The sequence below is a fragment of the Lissotriton helveticus genome, chromosome 7 (assembly GCF_964261635.1).
Source record: "Lissotriton helveticus chromosome 7, aLisHel1.1, whole genome shotgun sequence".
In the NCBI taxonomy this organism is placed as follows: Eukaryota; Metazoa; Chordata; class Amphibia; order Caudata; family Salamandridae; genus Lissotriton; species Lissotriton helveticus.
Window position 1 is genome coordinate 1,304,874,402 of NC_136068.1, and position 16,577 is coordinate 1,304,890,978.

A 16,577-nucleotide genomic window follows, 5' to 3' on the forward strand; every position below is an offset into this window, starting at 1 on the left:
CTGTAAAAGAAAGGCAGCAAAATGCAAACCCACACAATAACATTCAAATACTGTTTAAATGACCACGGACAACTGGAAGTTTTAAAATGTTTATCTAAATTCAATAACTTCTTGCATGAGGTACAGTAAAATAAGGCAATCAATAACCAAGGTAACGTAAATTATATAGGCATAAAGAAATAATGACAGGGTAATCATTCGAATGTAATATGAAAATGCAGATGGGAAATACTATAAATCTCAGAAATGTTTAAGCATGGACAGGTTATGCATGAATAACTATGGGAGGGTCTATAAAGAGTAACACGCTTCACTTAAGGTGAATGGGCCTTTGAACAATCTAGGCAATGAAGTTCTAGACCATATCATAAAATTACAGACTGCAATGCAAAATATAATTTCTAACCAGTGAGTAGACATAGGAACAAAACCTTATGGAAAAATATGTAATTGACTTTCAATAGTTGCGGAAAAACATGGAAAATATAACATATGCAATGATGAACTTTATTAAAGCAAAAGTCAGAAATTCAGAAGGTGCAAGATTTAAAGAGTTTTCAGAGCAATATTTACCTAGAAAGGTGTGGAAACCAAACCCTGGCCACGGGTCAGTTAAGGACAGGAAACCCTCAAGGAAGGATACCCCTCAAAGGACAGCAGGTGCAGAACGGACACCCAGGACAGGACAGGATACCCTCGGAATAGGAATCAGGACAGGACCCTCAGGACAGGACAGCAAACCCTCAGGACAGGACCCTCTTCAGGACAGGACCGGAACCCACAGTTCGGAAGCAACGCCTGCGCTCCACCCGCTCTGCAGCTATCGATCAAGACCCCGATTGGGTCAGCGAACTCCCAGCTAAGTGCTTTGCCAGCACTTTAAGGTTCAGTAGAACCTTAGTCTATAGTCAAATTCGGACAGAGTGCTTCGCAGCGCTCTGTATCTTCAGTCACCTATTGAGTGCGTTGGGTCAGTGACAGGTCAGCTAAACCAGACAAGTCGGACGGTTCACTAGGTGAACCCAGGGTAGATATACAGTTTGGGGTCAGTGTACCACCCCCCAATGTTGCAAAGTGTCAGAATCCTTCAATTTGGATTGGTCCTAAGGTAGGATTTGGGTAGCACACCAATCACGACATAGAGTCTCAAGCCTTCATTTGCATAATAGGGTACCGCCTAACTAGATTGGGGTTCTCATGAGAACTGGTGCAGAAATACAATGGCAACTTTAACATTGTTGCTCTGTGAGTACATGTGATTGGTTCAGCCGAGTTTTCGGGTCGTTCTCAGGAGCATCTTGCTCATCACTGCCAACTGGCTGAGTTCCATCATTCAAGGTCTGTTCCGCCTTGGCAGGTCGCGCAGGCGCAGAAGGACCTCCAAAATGGTTCTCGGCACAGACAAACCCCATTCCCCGCGGTACATAAAAAGTAAGCGAAAAACAAATTAATACATAATAATGTCATTATGAAAATACATCACAGGATTTGTACTTTTGACTCATCATCAAGAAATAAAACTATTGCATTAAATGTTAGCTACATTGACACAGTCACAAGAGCAGTGGCACGAGCAGTACCACATGATAAGCACAGCTATGAATTACGCATGCGCATAACTTTCCCTCCACTTCTGCAGACGCGTCAGGACACGTGAGTGTGGCTGACGCATGCGCAGTAACTAAATACAAGCGGCGGCCATTTTAGGTGACTTGGGTAAATTATTTTAGTAAAACACATGTGCAAGCTTCACTATCTATGTTCAAACTTAACATAAACGTTAGTAAAACATACATTTGTTACCTTATTACACATAAACGAGGTTCTTGACTTCGGCAAGCCGCAAATATGCGAAGCTTTGCTTCATCAATCCCCTCTTTGATGATATTTACTATCATCACAAATTATAATGGAACCAGATGCCAACTTTCTCTCACACTTTATAAAGTTCTATTTCTTCCAGCAACCGTTCTAACTTTTCTCTCTCAGTCTTAGCAGGGTGAGAAGTCTTCACCTTTTTGTATATCTGATCATTCACTTCCTCTAATTCAATCTCATCCACACTTCGTTTCACTCCTCTTGCATTTACCTCGTGCTTTTTGGTGCGCTTGCGGTATTTACAGCATAAGAAAATGGAAAGTATAATGAGACCTATAATACCAATTGGCATCAGAATTTTGAACAATAAGCTTTTTCCTATGCTAGCAAGCCAATGACCTACATTTGAGAGACCATCTACCAGTCTCTTCCAGGCACTATCAACCTCGAGTTGTTTGAGTTCCTTTGCCAAATTAGTAATGTTTTTCACATACCTTTTGATCTGTACACTTTTATCCGGAATATAAGTGCAACAATGTTGCGCCTTCAACATCCGGCAGACTCCGCCCTCTTTCGCTAATAAGGTGTCAAGAGCAAGTCGATTCTGCAAAACCATTGATCTGATCGCAACCATTTCAGTATTGACCAGCAGAAATCCATGAGCTGTTTCAGTAGACAGCACATCTACTATAGTAGACAATTTGCAAATTCTGTTAGTGTTCAGAACCACTCCCACTCCAGGTATCAGTGCACTGAAAATACTACCCATAATTTCACCTATACTTTCTCTTTTACTACGCACTAAGCCATTAGTATCTTCATTGCTTCCAGCTTTCCCATTCACATGGTATATTTTCGGGAAGACAATGCCAAAGTAGCAGCTTCCATACCAGTGATCCGGCAATTTGAAATAAGCCTTGTCCCCACAAATATAATAAATTCCAGGAAACACAGGCTCTGACCCATTTTTGAAACCCCAACCTCCAATTACCTTGTAATTATGTTCGCATTCACTGGAACCAATGAAAACATTATTATAATAGCTAGTCTTCTCGCGGTGAAGACATAGCTTGCCTTTCTTTTCAAAATCCAGCAACAGAGCAGGACCCGCTCCACCAGATGAGGTGCCTTCCATGTTCTCTGCCCACTTTGGCCTTTTCTGACTTTCGTCATTAGCCTTCTTTTGAATTTTAATTCTTCTTTTCTCTGCCATGTTCAGGAACATTTTTTCCTGCTCACGCAAAGAACAAGTCAAGTTATCTCTGTGTGCGTCTGCTATGTCAATGTTACCTATAGTCAGAAAGTAGTCTCCCATATATCTTATGGTGTCACTTTTGGTATGTACAGGATTCAAGTTCCCACGTATAGGAAGTTCAGAAAAGATCACGTCATTGTTAGAGTAATAGTATTGTAACGGTCCCCTTTTGTAGAATAAACTAGCTAAAATGCTACAGGAGATTCCATATGTCAATGGCAGGTGATGGTATGTCACGCCTTCAGCCACAGAAGTAGGTAGCTTCATGCAGACATAGCAATCTTCAATTTCCATAGTCTCTACATAGTGTATTAATAAGTTTGCGAAAACATTTAAGTGTGTCTTGTTCTTAGCTCCATGATAATGTAGTCCTCCCTCATATGATGCTTCTAAGTTCTGTTTTGTTTGTCTCAGGGCTCTTTCATGTCGTGCTACACTCTGTGTTGTTAGCTCCTCACTGTCAGTATTTACAACTTCAGTAGGGACAATGTTAGTATCTTTACTTACAGCAAAGGGAATGAAAATTGTTAATCCTATCCAGATAACTATCAGTACTACTACACTACATATACACACCTTGCAACACGTCTTAAAACGGCTGCAACTAGGTCTACCATTCACTGTTCAATCAGACATTTTGGCTTAGGAGGAGTTTCTCGAGCCCCTCTTTTTGCTTTACACAACTAGCTTACTTCGTGCAAATTCACGGTATTTCTTCTTCTTCAAATTCAGCATAGTACCCAGGGACGGGCTCTCCGTCGCTCACGTCAGTTATATCAAGATCTTCAAGTTCTTCCAAAACCAGTGTCCATTCAGGAGACTTGTACTTTTTGTTTTGTCTTTTTATTCGTTCACTCCTTCTTTTGGAAGAGTCTTCTTCTTGCTCTGCTATCCGAGCACTTCTTCTTGCTTCTGCACGTTTTTCTTCCACTGTCTTTATCCTTAGTCTCAATCTTTTTACAAACCTAGGCTCAAGGTTGTTTCTTTTCTTTAGTCTCTTAGTCGGTACTTGGACTTCACTTTCTCCTCTTATTCTCTTGTTCTCTTTATCTTGTGGTAATTCTTCTCCACTTTCTTCTTCTACTTCCCCTATCTGGCTAGTTCCAGGGCTAGCATCAAATTCTTCTGCCTGGTTGCTAATCTGGCCTTGCTCAGGAATATTTTGCTTTTGGCTTTCGATTGTCTTTATTTCTGTGTCTATTTCCTGAACCCTCTCTGATCCTGTTCAAGCACTTCGATCTCTTGATTTTCTTCTGCTCGAACTATCACTCTATTTCTAGTCTCTCCTTTATCTGCATCAGGTGTTAGCGGTGGGGTATCGAACACCTGCTCTGTCCCTGTCTGTCCTTCTCCTTCCTCAGTTTTGATGTGAATCTCAAGCGGCTGAGGTTCTTCGCCTGTGCCTTGCTTTTCCTGACTAGTCCACTCTCTTCCTTCACTATGACTTTTAGACGCCAGTAGAAGGTCGTCTATGTACTGCACTAACACAGAGTTCCCAGGTAAGATCAAAGTCTCTAGACATTTTTTCAAGATCTTATTAAAGATAGAGGGACTCTCTGTATACCCTTGAGGGACCCGGTTCCAACAATACACGTGACCTTCGAAGGCAAATGAGAAAAGAAATTTGCTGTCGGGGTGCAGGGGTATCGAAAAGAATGCATGACACAAATCAATCACAGTGAACCATTCAGCATCCCAAGGAATCTGGTACAATATCACTGCAGGGTTCGGGACAATAGGGCAGCAAGGAACTACAATTTTGTTAACCTTTCTCAGGTCCTGCACTACCCTATACTTGCCACTAGGCTTTTTGATGCCCATAATCGGTGAGTTGCATGGGCTGCTCATCACTTCCTGTATGATGTCTCCTTCTAATAATTTTTGTATTTCCAGAGTGACACCTGCTTTCACTTCAGCATTCATTCGGTAGGGCCTAGTGTTAGGATATACTGCATTGTCCTTGATGGCTATCTGTATGGGGTCCACATCTTTCATCAACCCCACATCTTTTCCAGTGAAATCCCACACCTCTGGCTTTACGGCTTCCTGGAGTTCTTGGGGCAAGTCCTGCAGGGTCAATCTTTTAATTTCTGAGTCAGGTCTAAGTAACAATAGTTTATAAATGCCATCTTCATCTGGGGTCTGTATCTCAACACCTTTTGGTGTGCAAAAGATGGTACAGTTCATTTTGCACAGCAAATCACGACCCAGTAGATTCACTGGACTGGTGTCACAGACGACAAATCTATGCATCTGTTTAAAATTTCCAATTGAAATCTCCATTGGTTCGGTAACAGGAGTACTAATCAATTGATTAGATACACCCACTACTTGGATATTTTCTCCCGAGAGGGGTAGGTTTGGAACGTCCACTGTTCTTACAGTAGAACGGGTAGCGCCAGTGTCCAACAGAAAAGTGACATCATTTCCGTCAACCTTTCCTTCAATATATGGTCCAGACTGGTCTACCGGCAAGGAAGCGCCAAGTACGCACTCCTCGTCCTCCCCTCTCAGGCCCCGTCAGTCCTGATCATTACAAAGGAAGGTATCATTTAGCAGATACTGCGAAGTTGCTGTATTTCTGTTCTCCCCGCTTTCCCAAACCTCTATCTCTTCATCTTCTGCCTGTCTTCCCCTGTATACCTGCTTGGGTGCTCGAGGCACCTGGACTGTTTTTACCTGGGGTTGAGTCTTTCTTGGTCTTTCTTTCTGCGTCTGTGGAGTTAAATCAGGAGTTTTTTCATTAGCATCTACTAATTGGGGACACTCGTTTCGCCAGTGTCCAATTTCGCCGCACTGATGGCAGGGAAATTTCTTCATAGCCTCTTCCCTGCTAAATTTGGGCCGGGGCTTTCCTCCACCCCCTCCCCCAGGGCTTTTGTTCTCAGCATTCTTAACCATGTTACTCAATTGTTTTTCCTGCTGTTCTGCGAGCTTCACCTGAGCCCACATCACCTTTTCCTTAAGGGCCTTTTTCTTCTCTGCCATCTCGTCCTCGCAGTACTTAGCGTACCGCAGGACCTCATCCATTTTCTTAGTATGCCAACAGATTTTATTATCTTTTATCCACTGACAAATTTCAGGTCTTAAACCATTTACAAACCTGTAAATAAAGTGCGTCATGTCCTTCAAATCGATGTTATCAATACCACTGTATGTTTTAAATACCTGCAATAACCTCTCATAGAAGGAGTGCACTGTCTCGTCCCTTTCCTGAGTTGTTCTATCTATTTTTGTCCAATCAGTTTTCTTTGCGGGCACCTTTTCTTTCAAATGCTGAATTACCTGCTCATATTTTCGCATGACATCCTTTGATGGCTCCCCAGTTTCCTTGTTTCTGGGATACTCCTCACTGGGCCAGTCTATGGCTATTTTACACTGGGTCCATAAATCTACTGGAACCACAATGTCGAAAAACCCATCCAGGTCTTTCCACAGACATTTCTGTACCTTCACGAACCTCTCCACCTGCCTGTACCAGTCAACTGGTTTCTCTCGTAATTTTGGAAAATCGTTCGTGAAGGACACAATATCCTGCCTAGACCAGGGGACATGCACATATTTCCCTCCTGGAACTTCGCGCATGGGGCATAACTGCTCAGGTTTTTCTACCTCCCTTAAAGCAAACTCAGGAGTCACTTGTCGGGAGCGAACCTCTTCCCTCTTCTTCGCCCACCTGCTTCTCCATCTTTCCACATCTCCCCATTTCTGCAGTACCCCCATTAATTCTTTAATCTGCAACTTCTTCCCTGCCACATTCAAATGTTCGATATCTTTGTCTGAGAAGTCTGCTCTGTACGGTTTCTGTAAGGGCTTGGATTTTGAGATATCTACCCCCATACTAACTGCTGTTTCGGTCAGTTTTTCGTGGAGCACTCTGGTGTTCCTTGTAAAGCTTTTACATATGAACGACAATTCTTCTTCAGAGTAGGTATTCAATCGATCCAACCCCACATTTCCTGCCATTAATTCTTCTATTTCGACCCTCAGCTTGTAGAGGTCTAAAGGTTTTGTTTGCGGAGTCTGCTTCTCTAATTCACGACTCCAACTCTCAATTTCATCCGGAGTTACCAGAGAGACATTCCTAGTACCTGTTGCTGTCTCTAATTTAATTTCTTTTGTATTAAAAGGGTTATGCCTCTGCTGTATTCCCTTTCCAGTCGGTTTGTTTGGCAATTCCAAGAACGCAACTTCAGACTCGCACTCACTGGACTGATCATCTATGATGATCGGTTCCTGTCTCGGGGTTGCCATGACTGGGGTCATAACTGGAGTAATCGGATTTCCCTGACCATTTCCGTATAACGGGACCACCGGTCCAATAGTTACTGGAATAGTCAATGCCTCAGGACTGGTATTTAACTGGGAAATTTTCTGAATTATTTCTGTCCTTTGTCTAGCTAGAACCTCTTGTTCCTTTTCCACTAGTACCCTTCTTAAAGTTGTGTCATGTAATATCTGTGGGGTCAACGGAGGAGTAAAACTCGGGGCAGTAGGGTGCGTTTCACTTGGTCCTCCCCCATAATTTGGTTTCGGGAATAAAGTTCCAGTATTAAAGGACCTGCGCTCTTCCCCATATGGAGGTTGAACAAAAGGCAGTCCTGAATTCGATGGTTTCTCTTCGCTTTCATACAAGGGTCTGGGAAAAAAGATTTTCGTACGTGAATATTTTTCTTCCTGGCTCGCGGGCACTTTGGGATATATATCCCTTGTTTCCGCCGGTTCGGGTTTTTCAGGATAGGGCAATACTTGACCACCCCCTCCCAGTCCCAGGGACCTGTCTTCTTCCTTTAGGAAGTGGCGTCGGGGAACATCTCCTACACTGGAAGGTCGGGTTCCCTCATTGTAAGGTGGCGGACTTCTGGTACAGATGTCATCTATTAGTTCATCATCTGATTCCCCCAGGGCCCCCCAATGCTTACATTTTTCAGTACTTTTCTCCCCCGCTCCAATGTTATGACATGCCGGCATCATGGGAAACAGACCCTCAACAATCATGCTCTGCCTCCACTGTTTCATCCTTTTGTCCCTGGACTCCTGTTTCTGCCTGGGGTACCACTTGGTCAAACCCTTGTCCATTCGGGGTCTTTCTCTTTCAAAAGCCTCAATCTCCCATTCCTCTAATGCCTCATACTGCGTTAGTCTCGGTCTGGGATGCAATTCGTTCATCCGAGTCCTTAAATTAAATAGGATCCTACCATTGAAAGTACCATCTAACGGAAAAGCCAATACTCCGTCATCTTTTGTGTATTTCACCCAATTCTCCAACCACACACAGGTATTGTACCCTCTGTCAAACATCATGAATGAGGCAGGAGTATTAGGCGATGGGACAAGAACACCTTCCCTAGATTTAATCGGTTTGTCCGTTTTAAAATAATTTTTCACCTTACTTATAAGGGACATTTTTCTCTTTGTTCCGTACATAATATCGTATCTATTAGTCTTCCACTGATCCCTTTCAAACCCTAGGTGCCTTGGATCAGGTCGAGTTCCTGTAGTCTGCGAGTGCCACATACGACTTCTGCGCTAAACTTTGTTTACAAACTACCTCCAATCAGAACGCGCTTCAGAAATTCGTGCAACCAATGGGTGCGCGACACTAAATAAGCTCCGCCAATGGGTGCGCGGCCCCTTCGTGAGACAGTTCCCACGCTCCGGCGCTCACCCCTCCTTTATAATTCCAGCTCCGCTACCCGCCCGCTGCTTCTACCAATCCCAGCGCGGCACAGAGTGACGTCAGAGGCGCTTCGCGACTGACTCCCTCCCTTCACAAGGTAACGGAAACTTTCTTTCTTTTAAAGTGCTCAGTGCTTGGTTATTTTACAACAAATACACATTCGCCACAGTGCTCAAGTGTCTAGACAGAGAAAGAATTGTTTTACTGCAAGTAAACTACTTCCATTTACTTTTCACTCGCTGCGGGCAGATCTCTTCCGCCTACCCTTCACTCTAGCCTCGGTGAACCTGTTATTCCCCTAAACTCATCCACTTCTTTCCGGGATATATTCCGAGTTTTAAGGTTTCTCAGCGGACCCCTCTGCTTTCACGCTAGCTCCGAGGAACCTGCTACTCTTCCGATGTGACCCTTACTAGGTTACGCCACTATGGGAATTTTGCCAATGAACCCCGTTACTGTCATTTATTCACACATGTATTCAGAAAACCCTAGTTAGTGCTTCCCGGTTATCCTAACCTGCACCTAACTTTCCTCGAACCTGTGACCTCAGGACAATGGATTCTATTCACCACTTGCCCTTTCAATTCCCCGGGGAGTTCGGACAACATGAAACTAAACGATTGACAAATGCATGGATTAGTACATATAACAATATAAGAACAAGAATAATAAAAATGCAAAAATTCATGAGTTTCAGCAGCGTATTCACAAGAGAATGATCAGGTCTCTTAGAACAGCCGCTCTTCTAGCAGCATCAATATAATAGCAGCTTCCGACTCAACTTAGTCCAACTAATCCCTGCCTTACTCTCAACTAGTCCCTAACCATCCTCTAGCTACCAGAAAACTGATAGAGCGCGCGAGGCCACCCGACCAATAGTTTTCGCCGTTTCCGGCTTCAGGGCCCATATACTTTCAAATCACCATATACATCGATCGGGTGACTTCACGAGCTCTACCAAGTTGATGTGTGTGTGTTCCCTGCTAATAATTTTCAGTGCACCCGACTTACCATCCACCGATGCGGGTATCTAATGACCACAATGAATCAGGGAGCTAGCTGTAAAAGAAAGGCAGCAAAATGCAAACCCACACAATAACATTCAAATACTGTTTAAATGACCACGGACAACTGGAAGTTTTAAAATGTTTATCTAAATTCAATAACTTCTTGCATGAGGTACAGTAAAATAAGGCAATCAATAACCAAGGTAACGTAAATTATATAGGCATAAAGAAATAATGACAGGGTAATCATTCGAATGTAATATGAAAATGCAGATGGGAAATACTATAAAATCTCAGAAATGTTTAAGCATGGACAGTTTATGCATGAATAACTATGGGAGGGCCTATAAAGAGTAACACGCTTCACTTAAGGTGAATGGGCCTTTGAACAATCTAGGCAATGAAGTTCTAGACCATATCATAAAATTACAGACTGCAATGCAAAATATAATTTCTAACCAGTGAGAAGACATAGGAACAAAACCTTATGGAAAAATATGTAATTGACTTTCAATAGTTGCGGAAAAACATGGAAAATATAACATATGCAATGATGAACTTTATTAAAGCAAAAGTCAGAAATTCAGAAGGTGCAAGATTTAAAGAGTTTTCAGAGCAATATTTACCTAGAAAGGTGTGGAAACCAAACCCTGGCCACGGGTCAGTTAAGGACAGGAAACCCTCAAGGAAGGATACCCCTCAAAGGACAGCAGGTGCAGAACGGACACCCAGGACAGGACAGGATACCCTCGGAATAGGAATCAGGACAGGACCCTCAGGACAGGACAGCAAACCCTCAGGACAGGACCCTCTTCAGGACAGGACCGGAACCCACAGTTCGGAAGCAACGCCTGCGCTCCACCCGCTCTGCAGCTACCGATTGGGTCAGCGAACTCCCAGCTAAGTGCTTTGCCAGCACTTTAAGGTTCAGTAGAACCTTAGTCTATAGTCAAATTCGGACAGAGTGCTTCGCAGCGCTCTGTATCTTCGGTCACCTATTGAGTGCGTTGGGTCAGTGACAGGTCAGCTAAACCAGACAAGTCGGACGGTTCACTAGGTGAACCCAGGGTAGATATACAGTTTGGGGTCAGTGTACCACCCCCCAATGTTGCAAAGTGTCAGAATCCTTCAATTTGGATTGGTCCTAAGGTAGGATTTGGGTAGCACACCAATCACGACATAGAGTCTCAAGCCTTCATTTGCATAATAGGGTACCGCCTAACTAGATTGGGGTTCTCATGAGAACTGGTGCAGAAATACAATGGCAACTTTAACATTGTTGCTCTGTGAGTACATGTGATTGGTTCAGCCGAGTTTTCGGGTCGTTCTCAGGAGCATCTTGCTCATCACTGCCAACTGGCTGAGTTCCATCATTCAAGGTCTGTTCCGCCTTGGCAGGTCGCGCAGGCGCAGAAGGACCTCCAAAATGGTTCTCGGCACAGACAAACCCCATTCCCCGCGGTACATAAAAAGTAAGCGAAAAACAAATGAATACATAATAATGTCATTATGAAAATACATAACAGGATTTGTACTTTTGACTCATCATCAAGAAATAAAACTATTGCATTAAATGTTAGCTACATTGACACAGTCACAAGAGCAGTGGCACGAGCAGTACCACATGATAAGCACAGCTATGAATTACGCATGCGCATAACTTTCCCTCCACTTCTGCAGACGCGTCAGGACACGTGAGTGTGGCTGACGCATGCGCAGTAACTAAATACAAGCGGCGGCCATTTTAGGTGACTTGGGTAAATTATTTTAGTAAAACACATGTGCAAGCTTCACTATCTATGTTCAAACTTAACATAAACGTTAGTAAAACATACATTTGTTACCTTATTACACATAAACGAGGTTCTTGACTTCGGCAAGCCGCAAAATATGCGAAGCTTTGCTTTAAGTATGATATATATTATTTTATATATAATATATATATTTTCGTACATAAATATTTTTCTTCCTGGCTCGCGGGCACTTTGGGATATATATCCCTTGTTTCCGTCGGTTCGGGTTTTTCAGGATAGGGCAATACTTGACCACCCCCTCCCAGTCCCAGGGACCTGTCTTCTTCCTTTAGGAAGTGGCGTCGGGGAACATCTCCTACACTGGAAGGTCGGGTTCCCTCATTGTAAGGTGGCGGACTTCTGGTACAGATGTCATCTATTAGTTCATCATCTAATTCCCCCAGGGCCCCCCAATGCTTACATTTTTCAGTACTTTTCTCCCCCGCTCCAATGTTATGACATGCCGGCATCATGGGAAACAGACCCTCAACAATCATGCTCTGCCTCCACTGTTTCATCCTTTTGTCCCTGGACTCCTGTTTCTGCCTGGGGTACCACTTGGTCAAACCCTTGTCCATTCGGGGTCTTTCTCTTTCAAAAGCCTCAATCTCCCATTCCTCTAATGCCTCATACTGCGTTAGTCTCGGTCTGGGATGCAATTCGTTCATCCGAGTCCTTAAATTAAATAGGATCCTACCATTGAAAGTACCATCTAACGGAAAAGCCAATACTCCGTCATCTTTTGTGTATTTCACCCAATTCTCCAACCACACACAGGTATTGTACCCTCTGTCAAACATCATGAATGAGGCAGGAGTATTAGGCGATGGGACAAGAACACCTTCCCTAGATTTAATCGGTTTGTCCGTTTTAAAATAATTTTTCACCTTACTTATAAGGGACATTTTTCTCTTTGTTCCGTACATAATATCGTATCTATTAGTCTTCCACTGATCCCTTTCAAACCCTAGGTGCCTTGGATCAGGTCGAGTTCCTGTAGTCTGCGAGTGCCACATACGACTTCTGCGCTAAACTTTGTTTACAAACTACCTCCAATCAGAACGCGCTTCAGAAATTCGTGCAACCAATGGGTGCGCGACACTAAATAAGCTCCGCCAATGGGTGCGCGGCCCCTTCGTGAGACAGTTCCCACGCTCCGGCGCTCACCCCTCCTTTATAATTCCAGCTCCGCTACCCGCCCGCTGCTTCTACCAATCCCAGCGCGGCACAGAGTGACGTCAGAGGCGCTTCGCGACTGACTCCCTCCCTTCACAAGGTAACGGAAACTTTCTTTCTTTTAAAGTGCTCAGTGCTTGGTTATTTTACAACAAATACACATTCGCCACAGTGCTCAAGTGTCTAGACAGAGAAAGAATTGTTTTACTGCAAGTAAACTACTTCCATTTACTTTTCACTCGCTGCGGGCAGATCTCTTCCGCCTACCCTTCACTCTAGCCTCGGTGAACCTGTTATTCCCCTAAACTCATCCACTTCTTTCCGGGATATATTCCGAGTTTTAAGGTTTCTCAGCGGACCCCTCTGCTTTCACGCTAGCTCCGAGGAACCTGCTACTCTTCCGATGTGACCCTTACTAGGTTACGCCACTATGGGAATTTTGCCAATGAACCCCGTTACTGTCATTTATTCACACATGTATTCAGAAAACCCTAGTTAGTGCTTCCCGGTTATCCTAACCTGCACCTAACTTTCCTCGAACCTGTGACCTCAGGACAATGGATTCTATTCACCACTTGCCCTTTCAATTCCCCGGGGAGTTCGGACAACATGAAACTAAACGATTGACAAATGCATGGATTAGTACATATAACAATATAAGAACAAGAATAATAAAAATGCAAAAATTCATGAGTTTCAGCAGCGTATTCACAAGAGAATGATCAGGTCTCTTAGAACAGCCGCTCTTCTAGCAGCATCAATATAATAGCAGCTTCCGACTCAACTTAGTCCAACTAATCCCTGCCTTACTCTCAACTAGTCCCTAACCATCCTCTAGCTACCAGAAAACTGATAGAGCGCGCGAGGCCACCCGACCAATAGTTTTCGCCGTTTCCGGCTTCAGGGCCCATATACTTTCAAATCACCATATACATCGATCGGGTGACTTCACGAGCTCTACCAAGTTGATGTGTGTGTGTTCCCTGCTAATAATTTTCAGTGCACCCGACTTACCATCCACCGATGCGGGTATCTAATGACCACAATGAATCAGGGAGCTAGCTGTAAAAGAAAGGCAGCAAAATGCAAACCCACACAATAACATTCAAATACTGTTTAAATGACCACGGACAACTGGAAGTTTTAAAATGTTTATCTAAATTCAATAACTTCTTGCATGAGGTACAGTAAAATAAGGCAATCAATAACCAAGGTAACGTAAATTATATAGGCATAAAGAAATAATGACAGGGTAATCATTCGAATGTAATATGAAAATGCAGATGGGAAATACTATAAAATCTCAGAAATGTTTAAGCATGGACAGTTTATGCATGAATAACTATGGGAGGGCCTATAAAGAGTAACACGCTTCACTTAAGGTGAATGGGCCTTTGAACAATCTAGGCAATGAAGTTCTAGACCATATCATAAAATTACAGACTGCAATGCAAAATATAATTTCTAACCAGTGAGAAGACATAGGAACAAAACCTTATGGAAAAATATGTAATTGACTTTCAATAGTTGCGGAAAAACATGGAAAATATAACATATGCAATGATGAACTTTATTAAAGCAAAAGTCAGAAATTCAGAAGGTGCAAGATTTAAAGAGTTTTCAGAGCAATATTTACCTAGAAAGGTGTGGAAACCAAACCCTGGCCACGGGTCAGTTAAGGACAGGAAACCCTCAAGGAAGGATACCCCTCAAAGGACAGCAGGTGCAGAACGGACACCCAGGACAGGACAGGATACCCTCGGAATAGGAATCAGGACAGGACCCTCAGGACAGGACAGCAAACCCTCAGGACAGGACCCTCTTCAGGACAGGACCGGAACCCACAGTTCGGAAGCAACGCCTGCGCTCCACCCGCTCTGCAGCTACCGATTGGGTCAGCGAACTCCCAGCTAAGTGCTTTGCCAGCACTTTAAGGTTCAGTAGAACCTTAGTCTATAGTCAAATTCGGACAGAGTGCTTCGCAGCGCTCTGTATCTTCGGTCACCTATTGAGTGCGTTGGGTCAGTGACAGGTCAGCTAAACCAGACAAGTCGGACGGTTCACTAGGTGAACCCAGGGTAGATATACAGTTTGGGGTCAGTGTACCACCCCCCAATGTTGCAAAGTGTCAGAATCCTTCAATTTGGATTGGTCCTAAGGTAGGATTTGGGTAGCACACCAATCACGACATAGAGTCTCAAGCCTTCATTTGCATAATAGGGTACCGCCTAACTAGATTGGGGTTCTCATGAGAACTGGTGCAGAAATACAATGGCAACTTTAACATTGTTGCTCTGTGAGTACATGTGATTGGTTCAGCCGAGTTTTCGGGTCGTTCTCAGGAGCATCTTGCTCATCACTGCCAACTGGCTGAGTTCCATCATTCAAGGTCTGTTCCGCCTTGGCAGGTCGCGCAGGCGCAGAAGGACCTCCAAAATGGTTCTCGGCACAGACAAACCCCATTCCCCGCGGTACATAAAAAGTAAGCGAAAAACAAATGAATACATAATAATGTCATTATGAAAATACATAACAGGATTTGTACTTTTGACTCATCATCAAGAAATAAAACTATTGCATTAAATGTTAGCTACATTGACACAGTCACAAGAGCAGTGGCACGAGCAGTACCACATGATAAGCACAGCTATGAATTACGCATGCGCATAACTTTCCCTCCACTTCTGCAGACGCGTCAGGACACGTGAGTGTGGCTGACGCATGCGCAGTAACTAAATACAAGCGGCGGCCATTTTAGGTGACTTGGGTAAATTATTTTAGTAAAACACATGTGCAAGCTTCACTATCTATGTTCAAACTTAACATAAACGTTAGTAAAACATACATTTGTTACCTTATTACACATAAACGAGGTTCTTGACTTCGGCAAGCCGCAAAATATGCGAAGCTTTGCTTTAAGTATGATATATATTATTTTATATATAATATATATATTTTCGTACATAAATATTTTTCTTCCTGGCTCGCGGGCACTTTGGGATATATATCCCTTGTTTCCGTCGGTTCGGGTTTTTCAGGATAGGGCAATACTTGACCACCCCCTCCCAGTCCCAGGGACCTGTCTTCTTCCTTTAGGAAGTGGCGTCGGGGAACATCTCCTACACTGGAAGGTCGGGTTCCCTCATTGTAAGGTGGCGGACTTCTGGTACAGATGTCATCTATTAGTTCATCATCTAATTCCCCCAGGGCCCCCCAATGCTTACATTTTTCAGTACTTTTCTCCCCCGCTCCAATGTTATGACATGCCGGCATCATGGGAAACAGACCCTCAACAATCATGCTCTGCCTCCACTGTTTCATCCTTTTGTCCCTGGACTCCTGTTTCTGCCTGGGGTACCACTTGGTCAAACCCTTGTCCATTCGGGGTCTTTCTCTTTCAAAAGCCTCAATCTCCCATTCCTCTAATGCCTCATACTGCGTTAGTCTCGGTCTGGGATGCAATTCGTTCATCCGAGTCCTTAAATTAAATAGGATCCTACCATTGAAAGTACCATCTAACGGAAAAGCCAATACTCCGTCATCTTTTGTGTATTTCACCCAATTCTCCAACCACACACAGGTATTGTACCCTCTGTCAAACATCATGAATGAGGCAGGAGTATTAGGCGATGGGACAAGAACACCTTCCCTAGATTTAATCGGTTTGTCCGTTTTAAAATAATTTTTCACCTTACTTATAAGGGACATTTTTCTCTTTGTTCCGTACATAATATCGTATCTATTAGTCTTCCACTGATCCCTTTCAAACCCTAGGTGCCTTGGATCAGGTCGAGTTCCTGTAGTCTGCGAGTGCCACATACGACTTCTGCGCTAAACTTTGTTTACAA